General features: G+C 38.5%; 1 non-coding gene across 1 annotated transcript; it reads left to right on the top strand.

Moving 5' to 3' along the window:
* The first annotated feature begins 6297 nt into the window (after positions 1 to 6297).
* On the top strand, positions 6298 to 6404 carry LOC133833700 (small nucleolar RNA R71). The gene has a single exon (XR_009893067.1). It is a non-coding gene; the product is annotated as a small nucleolar RNA R71 (small nucleolar RNA).
* The last annotated feature ends 6811 nt before the right edge of the window (positions 6405 to 13215 follow it).

Here is a 13215-nt window from a genome sequence, read left to right as displayed (position 1 = left end):
TTAATTTGGATTTTACGTTTTGAGGAGTTTTTGAATGATTTGAAGCTTGGGTTTTGATGGTTTTGGGCCACTGATATGATTGGGAACTATATTTATGAGATTTGAGTATGTTGGGATAGGTTTTTAGAAGGATTTGAAATGGGAAAATCAGAGTTTTTGGGCTGTGTTCGTGGTTGGGTCTCGACCCTTTTATTGTGTGATGCGGCCCAGGCTTGAAAAAAGGTGGTTTTTGGTTGTTGGGGGCACCTTGGGTCGCTGCCCCTTTTTTGTGGGTCGTGGCCCACAACACACACAGAGAGGGGTTTAGCCCTTGTTCTAGAGTAGGTCGTGGCTTAGGATTTTGGGGCCGCAGCCCAAAAGAGCAGAGATGACCAAAATGGGTTTTTAGTCATGGGAACTTAAACCTAAGGGCTCAGGATCGATCCTACTACCCAGTTTGGTAGGATTCGACATCCCAAAGGCTAGGACTTGGTCTGAAAGCCTATGGTCACTCATTATTGATGAGATTCTATATCATGATTTTGACTAGGTTATCGCTTGTGGCTCGACAACAGGATCGTGCTCAATGGTCGTTTATTGGTAACATGTGCTTAGACTAAAGGTAAGAAAACTGCACCCAGTATGTGATACATGTGATTATGGCATGCCTGAATGGTTAATATAGAATAGATTAGAGCTTGAGTCTCTGTAAATGTGAATGATTATTATTATGCTTATGATTCAGAATTGTTGAACAGGAACATGAATAGGGCATGACCGCTTGAGTATGTGCATGATTATGATTATGCTTATGATCATTGACTAAGCATGTTGAATGCTTTATATCTGGATATTTTACATATGATATATGCATGTTTGCATTATCTTATTGATAAAAGCATTGACTTATTAGTCAAGGTCGACAATAGCAATGAGCGCTGGTTGAAAAGCATTGACTTATTTGTCAAGGGCGGCAGTAAAGCGCTGAGTGTTGATCGTTTGGATTAGGCTAACCAGAAGCGCCAGGTACGCTTAAATAGAGGATAGGACAGAGGGATCTGGGGTGACTTATTAGCCCCATATCCTAGCATTGACTTATTATTCAAGAACGTCCTTAGCACGTTGAGTGCTGCTCAGCGCATTATACGCTTAAACAGAGGATATGACTAAGGGATCCGGGGTGACTTATGTTACGGATTTTCTACACGCAAGTATACGTGTTCGTTTAACAAGTAATATAATGTAAGAATGGTCGAACCCACAAGGATTGTTACCAAGTACCAATCATTAATCCTAATATTCTATTAGGTTAACAATAATTTTATTATAAGAATTAAGTAAAACTACTGAAATAAGAACGTAATTGCAAGAATGAAAGAATAACAAAAGAAATAGAATTCAATAGTTAAATGAACTAGGGAAATTAACTTCATCTACCATCCACTTTATATTTTAGTAACACAAATTATACTTTTCAATTCTCTCTCGTGATAGCAGGTCAACAAAAGTAACTTATATTCTTACTAGGATATATAAGTCTCAACCTTATGTAAATTTTCTACATCTCTATGATAAGTGAACATAAGACAGGCATTAAGCAAGACAACCCTAAAGCTACACAGATCAAATAGGTACTCTCGTCCTATAATGAAATCAATGTCTATTCTATTACATCATAATCAATTCTCACTTCTCAGATTTCGAATCAAAATCATATAAATCATGTAATAGATGGCCAGTCAATCACAAGCATTAAGCATAAATTCTAATAGATCACACGATAGAATAGAAATCATAAAACTTGCATTAATTCAATATAAAGTTTCCGGAGAATCCATTAACACCCTAAAAAAATAGTTTAGTTCATGAAAAAATTCATAATAACCATAGAAGAATTAAAAAGCATCCAAAATACAGAAATTCAAAGTAGAAAAGAAGAAAACTGTGATGAATTCTTTGATTCCACTTGCAATCCTCCACAATGTGCCTCCAGCCATCTCCTAGGGTTAATCTTCCTCTTAAAAATGTCATTAAGAAGGCTTTTATAATCCCTAATTAATTAAGTGTGAAAGGAAAAAATTGCCCTTGAAAAATGCCCTAAATTTGGCTTCTGTGTGGATTGGGGCCCCGACTCCATGTGATAGAGCCGCAGCTCTAGTGCATTTTGTGATTCAGATTTCGTCTCTGGATTTTGTAGCGCTGCAGCACTGTATGATAGAGCCGCAGCTCTAATTCTGATTTTAATAGAGCCTCAGCTTTGTCTGATAGAGCTGCAGCTCTAATTCTAGCAGATTCTTTTCTTCTTCTCTGAAGATCTTAGGGCTGCGGCTCTACACCATAGAGGTGCGGCTCTAATTCCAATTTTTCACCAAATCATCGATTCGACCCCCAGTTTCGCCTAGTTTCCATTCCTTAGCCCGTTTAACATCATTTCTTCAAGAATTAAGCGCTTTTCCTCCAATTTCAAGATATTTCCTTAATAACCACACTTAATCCTAAAAACACAATAAACACTAGCATAATATCTCACAAAACCAAATAAAAGACTAAAATTGCTTCTTAAAACACGCCATAAAAACTTACCAAAACTAGTCTTAACAAATTCCCCCAAACTTATCCTTTACTCGCCCTCGAGTAAAGAACACAACTAAGACTCGATAAAACCTAAACAAACCAAATTGACAACCATTAAAATAGCCTCAAAAATCATGAATACCATATGCATATAATTCTAAAGAAAAGTAACATGCCACTTCAAAAAATTAATCCTGAATTTCAATCAAAATACTTCACCTATTCTCTGTAATTCATCAATACTCATGCGCATTCACCCATAACCAATAAATGTAAAGAATTGAACCAATCTATGCATGCCAAATTCTCACCATCAATCCACTCAACATGGTTATTCCATATGCTTGCTATACTAACTATTCTTTACTAATGTAAACAAATACACACTTAAAAAACAAAAGGACTTTACAAAGCTTGTAATAGATGGCTTAGGTAAAGGTTGATGAGAAGACATTTTCATAAGAATTCAAACCAAGCAACCTATCCCTTTAACTCAACTTCACATCCCATTGTTATTCTTTTCTTTTTCTTTTTTCAAGATTGAGAAAAGTTGACTATTTACTCATCACATTTTTTTTTCAAACTGCATTCCCCCAAACATAGATTTTTCAGTAAATAACTTAAGGAATATAGTTTATTCTGAATTTATAATTTCTTTTCTCTTTTTCTTTCTTTTTATGCACTGAGTAACCACATGTTTCAACATATGTACCTTAAACATTCAATCCCCCCTCCAATCAAAAGATATGTTTTTATGCTCATGGTATAGGACAAAGGGAATAATGAATACGTGGATTCAAGAATAGGCTCAAAACATGTGTTAAACAATGAAAAAGGTCAATTGTACGGCTCAAATAGGGTAACAAGAGATAAAATACATAAGGGTTAGCTTAAAAGGCTCAATCGTTCCAAAGATGGCTTATAACCTCTTCTCAAGTGTGTATTGTTTAGGATTTCGTCTCAAATAGCAAGCAAGCAAGTTCTAGAAAAATTCCAACTTGTACAATTCGCAGTCCAAATTCAACATGCATATACAAAGTTCAACTCCCACATTTACAGCTATTAGCAATAGTTCAAACATGTATTCAATTAACCACAGTGAAGTGACAGAGTATTTCAACCAAGTACACAGATTGTTTTTATATACACAACTCTTCCTTCGGATTATACAACATAGTATTCATTAAATCTCATCGACAACAAATTATCAAATTGGTTTATACTCTAACAATACCGTGAAAACTAGACTCAAACACAATAACAACTAATACTAAACTTGAAAAACAACAAATAATAGCAAAGCTAAAAATAAATCCCTTCCCCCAAACTTAAGACGAACATTGTCCCCAATGTTAAACTCAAATAACAAGAAGAGACTTACCTGAGACCCCATAGCAAAATTTTAAAATGGAGGAGGAGGTGGAGTGGGAGTCATGCTAAAAAATTCTGATGGAAACCCTTAAATTATATTTCTGGGCCCAATTGGCGCCGCGGCGCTGGTGTATAGAGTTGCGGCTCTAATTCTAACTTTTCTCAGCACTTGCTCTCTAACTTCCCTAGAGCTGGGACTCTACTCCATAGAGCTACGGCTCTAATTTCTCCCAAAACCCTCAATGACTTTGACTTAGGAAGTGTTGCAGCTCTAACTCCTTCTGATCACATTAGAGTTGCGGCTCTAATTCAACTTTTGTGCTATTTTGTTGTTATTTTTTTCACATTTTTCACAGTTCTAATTACATACAATATTTAAAAAAAAACCAAACAAAAAAATATATAATTGAATTGTTCAACTAAAAATAGAATAAAAATAAAAATAATAAAATAAAAATGAAAACATAAACTTGAGATGTCTCTCAAGGGCCCTGTCGTTAACGTCATTTAGCCGGACGCTGACCACTTTCTTAAATTCAACTCGGATCCAAACCATCCCTCATGTCCTTAAAAGCCATAGTATCATGAGAAGACACCCATTTCTTAATATTGCACATTTTTGGAACTTTCCACCGCTCATGAAACAATCGAGCTTTCTCACTAAAGATCTTTTTCACTTTATGACGAATTGTTCGCTTTCCACCTTCAGCCATAGATTTCTTCTTAAAAAATTTCAGCTTATCACCCTTACTTTCCACCACATCAACTCTATAACAAGTTGGAACCTCCGTTGCTACAAAAACATTAAATGTTACCTCTTCTTTTTGTACCCACAACTTCAACTCGCCTTTTTGTACTTCAATTAAGGCCCTACCAGTTGCTAAAAATGGCCTTCCAAGAATAATTGGAATATATTCATCTTCCTCCATATCAAGAATAATAAAATCAGCAGGGAAGATGAATTTATCGACCTTTACTAACACATCTTCTATGATCCCCCTCGGATGAGCCAGTGATCGATCCGCCATTTGCAAAGACACGATAGTAGGTCGAGCTTCTCCCAATTTTAACTTTCAAAAAATATATAGAGGCATTAGATTTATACTAGCCCCTAAATCACATAAAGCCTTTATCACCATTGAACCCCCTATAGAGCATGGAATGTTGAAACTACCAGGATCTTTAAGCTTGGGAGGTAGCTTCTTTTGAAGTATCGCATTGCACTCCTCAGTAAGTGCCACTGTCTCATAATCCTCTAATTTCCTTTTCTTCGTCAAAATTTATTTCATAAACTTCACATAACTCGGCATTTGTTCAAGTGCTTCGGCAAAAGGAATGTTGATGTGTAGCTTTCGAAAGATATCGAAAAATTTAGAAAAATGCTTGTCAAGCTTATTCTTTTGAAGCCTATGAGGATATGGGATCTTTATATGGTGACCTATGCTTATTTCTGGCTGTTTTTTCATAAGGTTCTCATTAGCCTCTTCTTCAACTTTACCCATTTTCTGCTTATTCTCTGTGATAGGTGCATGTTGATCCTGCTTCTGCTCAACTTTCTTCTCCATAATTGGTCCCTCATACACTATTTCGCTCCTCAAGGTAATAGCTTGACACTGTTCATTAAGATTTCCCTTTGGATTCACTTCAGTAGTGCTTGGCAAGTTCCCTTGAGCTCGGTTTGCCATTAACGTGGCCAATTGTCCAATCTGAGTTTCCAAGCTTCGAATAGATGATCTCGTTTCCATCATAAATTGAGTTAAGACATCAGCTTGACCATCTTGTTCTGCTTGCATCTGTTGTTGTGCAGGTCTTACTGGTTGCTGCTAATAAAACCCAGGAGGAGTTCGAGGACATTGTGGTTGATTATGTTGAAATTGTTGCTGACTACCCTGACCACTTGTCCAAGAAAATTTTGGGTGATTCTGCCACCCTGGATTGTAACTCATGGAATATGGGTTGTTGGAGGGCCTTGGGAAGTTCCCTATTGCTTGCACTTGTTCCATAGGAATGTTATTAAAATCCCTTATTATGAATTGTTCAAATAAATGAGATCCCCTACATAACTCACACATAACCTGCATCTGCATAACTAAAGCTTGAGCTTGAATGTTGTTATGCTATAACTGTTTGGTTAATGTTGCCACTTGATCGGACAACATTGAGATGGCATCCAATTCATGCATGCCAGCCACCTTCTTTGGGGTCTCCCTCTATGATGGCCACTGATAATTGTTCATTGTCATCTCTTCCAACAAATCATAAGCCTCATTAGTGCTCTTACTCATGAACGCTCCTCCAGACGCTGCATCAATGATTGTGCGAGTAGTACCGCACAAACCATTATAAAAAATATGGACTAACATCCATTTCTCAATTCCATGGTGAGGACATTTTCTTAACAACTCCTTAAACCTCTCCCACGTATCATACAATGACTCACCATCTCTTTGGTGAAAATTGTTGATTTCACCTCTATACCTTGCAGACAGCGATGGTGGGAAAATTTTGGCCAAAAATTTCTGAGTGAGCTCCTCCCATGTTGTGATAGAATTGGCTTCCAGGGAAATAAGCCAACTCTTTGCTCGGTCCCTCAATGAAAACGAGAATTTTCTCAACCTCACTACATCATTTATCACTCCGTTCATCGTAAATGTGGTGCAGAGCTGTAGGAAATTAGCCAAATGTAAGTTTGGGTCTTCCGTTGGTGATCCCCAAACTGAACTGATGATTGTACCATTTGCAAAATAGCAGGCTTAATTTCAAAATTATTAGCCTCAACCGCTGGAGGTCTAATGAATGATTGTGCCCCCGTGACAGTAAGTAGCACATAGTCCCTCAAACTTCTTTGTATTGGTTGCTGAACTGATGCAACTCGTTCAGCAACTCCAGCTCCTCCAACATTACCCGCTGCTATCCCAGCATTAATATTCTCAGCGTTGTCATGGGCAATGTTGTCAACCCCTCCGTTACCTCTGTTCTGAGCCATTCTTTCTAAACTTTTCTGTTTCCGATTTCTTCTACAGGTTTTCTCAATTTCAGGATCAACAGGCACCCTTGATTCAGACCTCTGTCGTCGCATAAACTATGTGAATACCTGAAATCACAAATTGCAAAAGAAAAATAGAATGAGAACTGTATAAAAGAAAAGCAACCAAATTAGCAAAACAATTAATTTCTTGATATTAGTAAAAACAGTCCCCGCCAACGGCGCCAAAAACTTGTTACGGATTTTCTACACACAAGGACTGTTACCAAGTACCAATCATTAATCCTAATATTCTATTTGGTTAACAATAATTTGATTATAAGAATTAAGTAAAAATACTGAAATAAGAACGTAATTGCAGGAATAAAAGAATAACAAAAGAAATAGAATTCAATAATTAAATGAACTAGGGAAATTAACTTCATCTACCATCCACTTTATATTTTAGTAACACAAATTATACTATTCAATTCTCTCTCGTGATAGCAGGTCAACAAAAGTAACTTATATTCTTACTAGGATATACAAGTCTCAACCTTATGTAAATTTTCTACATCTCTATGATAAATGAGCATCAGACAAGCATTAAGCAAGACAACCCTAAAGCTACACAGACCAAATAGGTACTCTCGTCCTATAATGAAATCTATGTCTATTCAATTACAGCATAATCAATTCTCACTTCTCAGATTTCGAATCAATATCATATAAATCATGTAATAGATGGACAGTCAATCACAAGCATTATGCATAAATTCGAATAGATCACAAGATAGAATAGAAATCATAAAACTTGCATTAATTCAATATAAAGTTTCCGGAGAATCCATTTACACCCTAGAAAATAGTTTAGTTCATGACAAAATTCGTAATAACCATAGAAGAATTAAAAAGCATCCAAAATACAGAAATTCAATGTAGAAAAGAAGAAAACTGTGATGAATTCTTTTATTCCACTTGCAATCCTCCACAATGTGCCTCCAGCCGTCTCCTAGGGTTAATCTTCCTCTTAAAAATGTCATTAAGAAGCTTTTATAATCCCTAATTAATTATGTGCAAAAGGACAAAATTTCCCTTGAAAAATGCCATAAATTTGGCTTCCGTACGGACTGGCGTCGCGTCTCCATGTGATAGAGCCGCAGCTCTAGTGCATTTTGCGATTCAGATTTCGTCTCTGGATTTTGTAGTGCTACAGTGCTGTATGATAGAGCCGCAGCTCTAATTTTGATTTTAATAGAGCCTCAGCTCTGTCTGATAGAGCTGCATCTCTAATTCTAGCAGATTCTTTTCTTCTTCTTCTCTGAAGCTCTTAGGGCCGCGGCTCTACACCATAGAGTTGCGGCTCGAATTCCAATTTTTCACTAAATCATCAATTCGACCCCTAGTTTCGCCTAGTTTCCATTCCTTAGCCCGTTTAACATCATTTCTTCAAGAATTAAGCGCTTTTCCTCCAATTTCAACCTATTTCCTTAATAACCACACTTAATCCTGAAAACATAATAAACACCAACATAATATCGCACAAAACCAAATAAAAGACAAAAATAACATCTTAAAACACGCCATAAAAACATACAAAAGCTAGTCCTAACAACTTATTAATCCCATATCTTAGCACGTGGAGTGCTGGTCAGTGCCAAGTACACTTATAAAGAGGATAGGGTTATGGGACTAGGGGTGACTTATTAGTCAAGGATGACATTAGCATGGTGAGTGTTGGTTGAAAAGCATTGACTTATTAGTCAAGGATGAAATTAGCACGGTGAGTGATGGTCGTAAAGCATTTACTTATTATTCAAGGGCGGCATTAACACACTGAATGATGGTCGCAAGGCATTGACTTATTAGTCAAGCAGGGCAATAGCATGAAGCGTTGATCCATGTGTTCTAGCCTAATTAGGAGTGCATCATACGCTTGACCGACCTTTGGGTCGGAGATAACTAAAGCACCAGGTACGCTAGGCCAGTTCCAAGGCTGGTTATACATAGGATAGGGCAAAGGGCCCCAGGGTGACTCATTGAGCCAGTATGATTCCATAATCATGTATTTTGGGCATTGGACCCCGATATGATTCATTGACTATATATCTAGGGCAATTGGTCCCATATGACACTGTAGTCATTTATATGATTGGTATGCATGCATGAGTAGGGTTATTACTGTTAGGCATGCTTGTTATGATTTGGATATATATTGTTAATTGCTTATGACCACGTTTAAGTTTTCTTGCGGAGCCTCGGCTCACAGGTGCTATACAGTGCAGGTAAAGGGAAAATAAATATGGACCATCCTTGTGCTGGAGAGCTTAGGTGACAATGTGTACATATGCGGCTACTCGACCACAAAGACCGAGGGTTTAAAGAGGAACTAGGGTCAAACCCTATTCTGCGGCTTAGGTCGGCTGGTTGTAAATTTTTATTGTAATTAAATTTTTCAAATGTATTTTGGGATCCCATGTATACAGTAAACGTTTTAGTGAAACATTTGTATCTTTGTCCAAAAAATTTAACCCTAAACCGTTAATCACGTTTAGTTACACAATTATGGCCAAATGACTCGTTTAACGAGTTTAGCACTATTTAAAATACACAGTGTAACGCTCTCTGGGTAATAGGGTGTTACAACTTGGTATCAGAGCTAGGTTAGGGCTTCCTGAAGACAAGCTGGGCATGTACACTCATCACTAAAGACAAGCTTCACTTAGGGTAAGGTGACTATTTATGTGGTTATGTGTTTAACTGCTTAAATATGATATAAATGCTTTACAAGCATGGCTTATTAGGAAGCATGAGATTCTAATAGGGCCTGGCCCTTGACAATTGATATGATTATGTGATTACCTACTTAGTTGATATATGAATGTGTTATGTGCATGCTGGAGTTATGAGCATGAGATTTTGTTGGCAAGAGCAGGGGTTATTGATTGATGCATGAATGTTGTGGGCATGTATTTTGGTACTACAGAGGTATGTGAATGTGGTGTTCTGTGATTGTTTCCGTGGGGAAGGCTTTTGAATGTGCCCATCATGTTTAATGGGTCGAGTTATTGACAGGAGACTAAATCATAGGTTATGTACCCAAGGCAGTTAATAGGACCTGGTGGTGTTTATATTGAGGCTAAGAATTACAGCCAGGGCTTGAGCCCTCCGCAAGCCCCTCAGAATTGGCAGTAGGAGTTTACAGATATGCAATTAATATTGCAGAGGCAAGAGGAAGAGATCAGATGTTTAAAATAACAGGTTTTGTCAGGCAACACCTCTTCCTTTGTAATGCTAGGAGTGGCACCAGTTTTGGCTCAGCCTAAGGTTGAGAACAGATGGGAGTTTCTGTGTGGGAGATTTCATGAATATTACCCTCTATTATTTTAGAGAGACCTAGATCCATTGAGAGTTGAATAATGGATGGGCATGATTAGTTCCATCCTTGATAGTATGGGGGTGGTAGGTCACGATAGGGTGATCTGTGCAACAAATATGTTGCGGGAAGATGCTCGGACGTGATGGGAAGTGGTATCCCAGACACGAGATACAGCTGCAATGAATTGGAAATAATTTAGGCAGCTGTTTAATGAAATATATTATTGTGATGCAGTCAAGACTGCTAAGACAAATGAATTTCTAAACCTAGTTCAGGGAAATGCGACAGTAACCGAGTATGTTAACAAATTTGTGGGTTGGCCAAGTTTTATTTTAAGATGGTACCCACGGATATGGCACGAAAGGAGCGATTTATCCAGGGATTGAATTCCAGAATAGCTCAGGGCGTTAGAATCGCCCTAGTACATGAAATCTCTACCTATGCTCAGGTGGTAGGGAGGGCTCTTATTGTTAAGGGCACAGGAAATGAGATTTGGAGGGAGAGTTTCAGAGAGCGCGGAGCTCAGACAGTGATACCTCTTTTTATTGGATCGAGGAAGGATGAGGATTGGAAATCTACCCAGAATGCACTCGGTGTAAGAGGCGCCATCTGGGAGAATGTCGAGCAAAGGCATGTTTCTTATGTGGGATGGTTGGGCACCTCATAAGGGGTTGCCCAAGGCTAAGGAAGGATGAGCCAAAGGGGGTGGATAGCTCAACTCCAGCTTGAGAGTTTGCTCTAACGCAGTCAAGGTCAGAGACTGAGGCTGGTTCCTGAGTAGTGGCAAGTCAGCTTCCTAGTTCTTATTCTGGTATTATGTTTATTAGTTTTGGTGCCATGTTGTTCTTTATTTTGTTGCTTTCGGTAGAGGCACAGACTTGGTATGTGGTTATGATGTGATGAGAATTTTGGTACCCTATTGGTAATTTTAATAGATGAGTTAGATTACTGTGGGAAAGGACCCATCAGTTGATTTGATAGAGTTGGTTATGACCGACTTCGATATGATCCTGGATGTGGATTGGTTAGCCATGTATGGGGCAATGGTAGATTGCAAGAGAGAAAAAAAAAAGTAACCCTTGGGCTTGAGGGTGAGAAACCCTTGTATTTGTTGGCACTGTGCATGGACCCCATATACTTATGACATCTGTACTTAGAGCTAGAGACCTATTGCAGGAGGATGCATAGGACTCTTAGCTAGTGTGCTAGATACCACTCAGGTCATGCCAGTGGGACCTGGATAGACTGGATTAGTCTGGGAGTTTCTGGATGTGTTTCCAGGGATTTGTCAGGGTCACCTCTACACAAAGAGATAAAATGGTGATTATGGTGGTGCCAGGGACAGAACCATGTCTAGGGCTCTGTATTGAATGGCTTCAGTAGAGTTGTAGCAACTAAAAGTTCAGTTATTGAGTAAGATGGTATTCTCCAAGGTGGATCTTCGATCTGGTTATTCCCAGCTGAAGATCAGGGAGAATGATTATACAAAAGACTGCTCCTTGTGTCAGATTTGAGTGTTATGAGTTTTGAGCCATGTCTTTTGGGTTTGACTACTGCCCAGTTATTTTGATGGATCAAATGAACAGGGCGTTCAAAGATTATTTGAATTGGTTTGTGATCATTTCTATCGACAATGTTGTGGTATACTCTTAGTTAAAGATTGGCGAAGGCCAAGGAGCGCTTCAAGGTCAGGAGTTTCCTTGGATGGGCAGGGTATTATATGTGTTTTGTGGAAGAGTTTCAAGTCTTCCTACAGATCAAAACAAGTCTATTGGTTATTATGACACCTCATTGACAGAAAAGGCAATTGCCTATGCATCACATCAGTTGAATGATATGACCAGAACTAGAGCAGAGTTACTGGTGGGTCAGGTGGCCAACATTACACTTGAGTTTACTCTTTTAGAGATGAGTAAAGGAAACAGTTGAGTGACCCACATATGGGAAGGATTAGAGGGGATGTCTTAGCTGGATTAGCTAAGGACTATACAGTGTCAGGCATGAGTTATTGAGGTATAAGGATTGGATTTGGGATCCGATGGACATTGTGATTAAGCGAGAGATTCTGGATGAATCTCTTATTACCCCTTATTCTCTTCATCCAGGCACCATGAAGATGTATTAGGATATGAAAGCTTTATAGTGGTGGCTTGGGATGGAGAGGGACGTAATTGAGTACGTGGCAAAGTGCCTGACCTAATAGCGGGTCAAGGCAGAGTATTAGAAACCAGTAAGGCCATTACAGACTTTGAGTATCCCAAAGTGGAAGTGGGAGGACATCACGATGGATTTTGCGATGGGGTTGCCCAGGATAGTGGGCCAGTGTGATTCAATCTAGGTCATTATGGACTAGAATACAAAGTCAACTCACTCTTACCAGTGAGGATGAATAATATAGTTGACAGTTATGCATATCTCTGTGAGAGAGAAAGATAGTATGCCTTCTTGTGATTTTGAGGTCTATCCTAATGGATAAGGACCCTATCATTACTTGCATGTTTTGGGGAAGGTTACAGAAAGCGATGAGTATATAGCTGGAGTTTAGTATTGCTTATTATCCTCATATTGATGATAAATCAGAGAGAGTTATCCAGCTATTGGAGTGGCACCTTATGAGATTTGTATGGTAGGAAATGTAGATCGCTCATTCACTAAGATGACATGGGTGAGATGTTATATTTGCGTCCTGAGGTAATTCAGAGGACCATTGAGGTTATTGAATAGATTAGAGCTCAAATGCTCGCTTCTTAGCATAGACAGAAAATTTATGTTAATTTGAAATGAAGGAACGTAGAGTTCCAAGTGGAAGAATATATCTTCCTCAGAGTATCACCATGGAAAGGGGTGAGGACAAAAGGGCAAGTTGAGCCCTAGATTTGTGGGACCGTTTGAAATCCTGGATAGGATCAGTCAAGTGGCCTATAGATTGGCCTTACCTTCGGCACTG

Source organism: Humulus lupulus, chromosome 4 (genome assembly GCF_963169125.1).
Source record: "Humulus lupulus chromosome 4, drHumLupu1.1, whole genome shotgun sequence".
In the NCBI taxonomy this organism is placed as follows: domain Eukaryota; kingdom Viridiplantae; phylum Streptophyta; class Magnoliopsida; order Rosales; family Cannabaceae; genus Humulus; species Humulus lupulus.
Note: the sequence above shows the minus strand (reverse complement) of the source record. Positions and strands in the feature narration are given on the sequence as shown.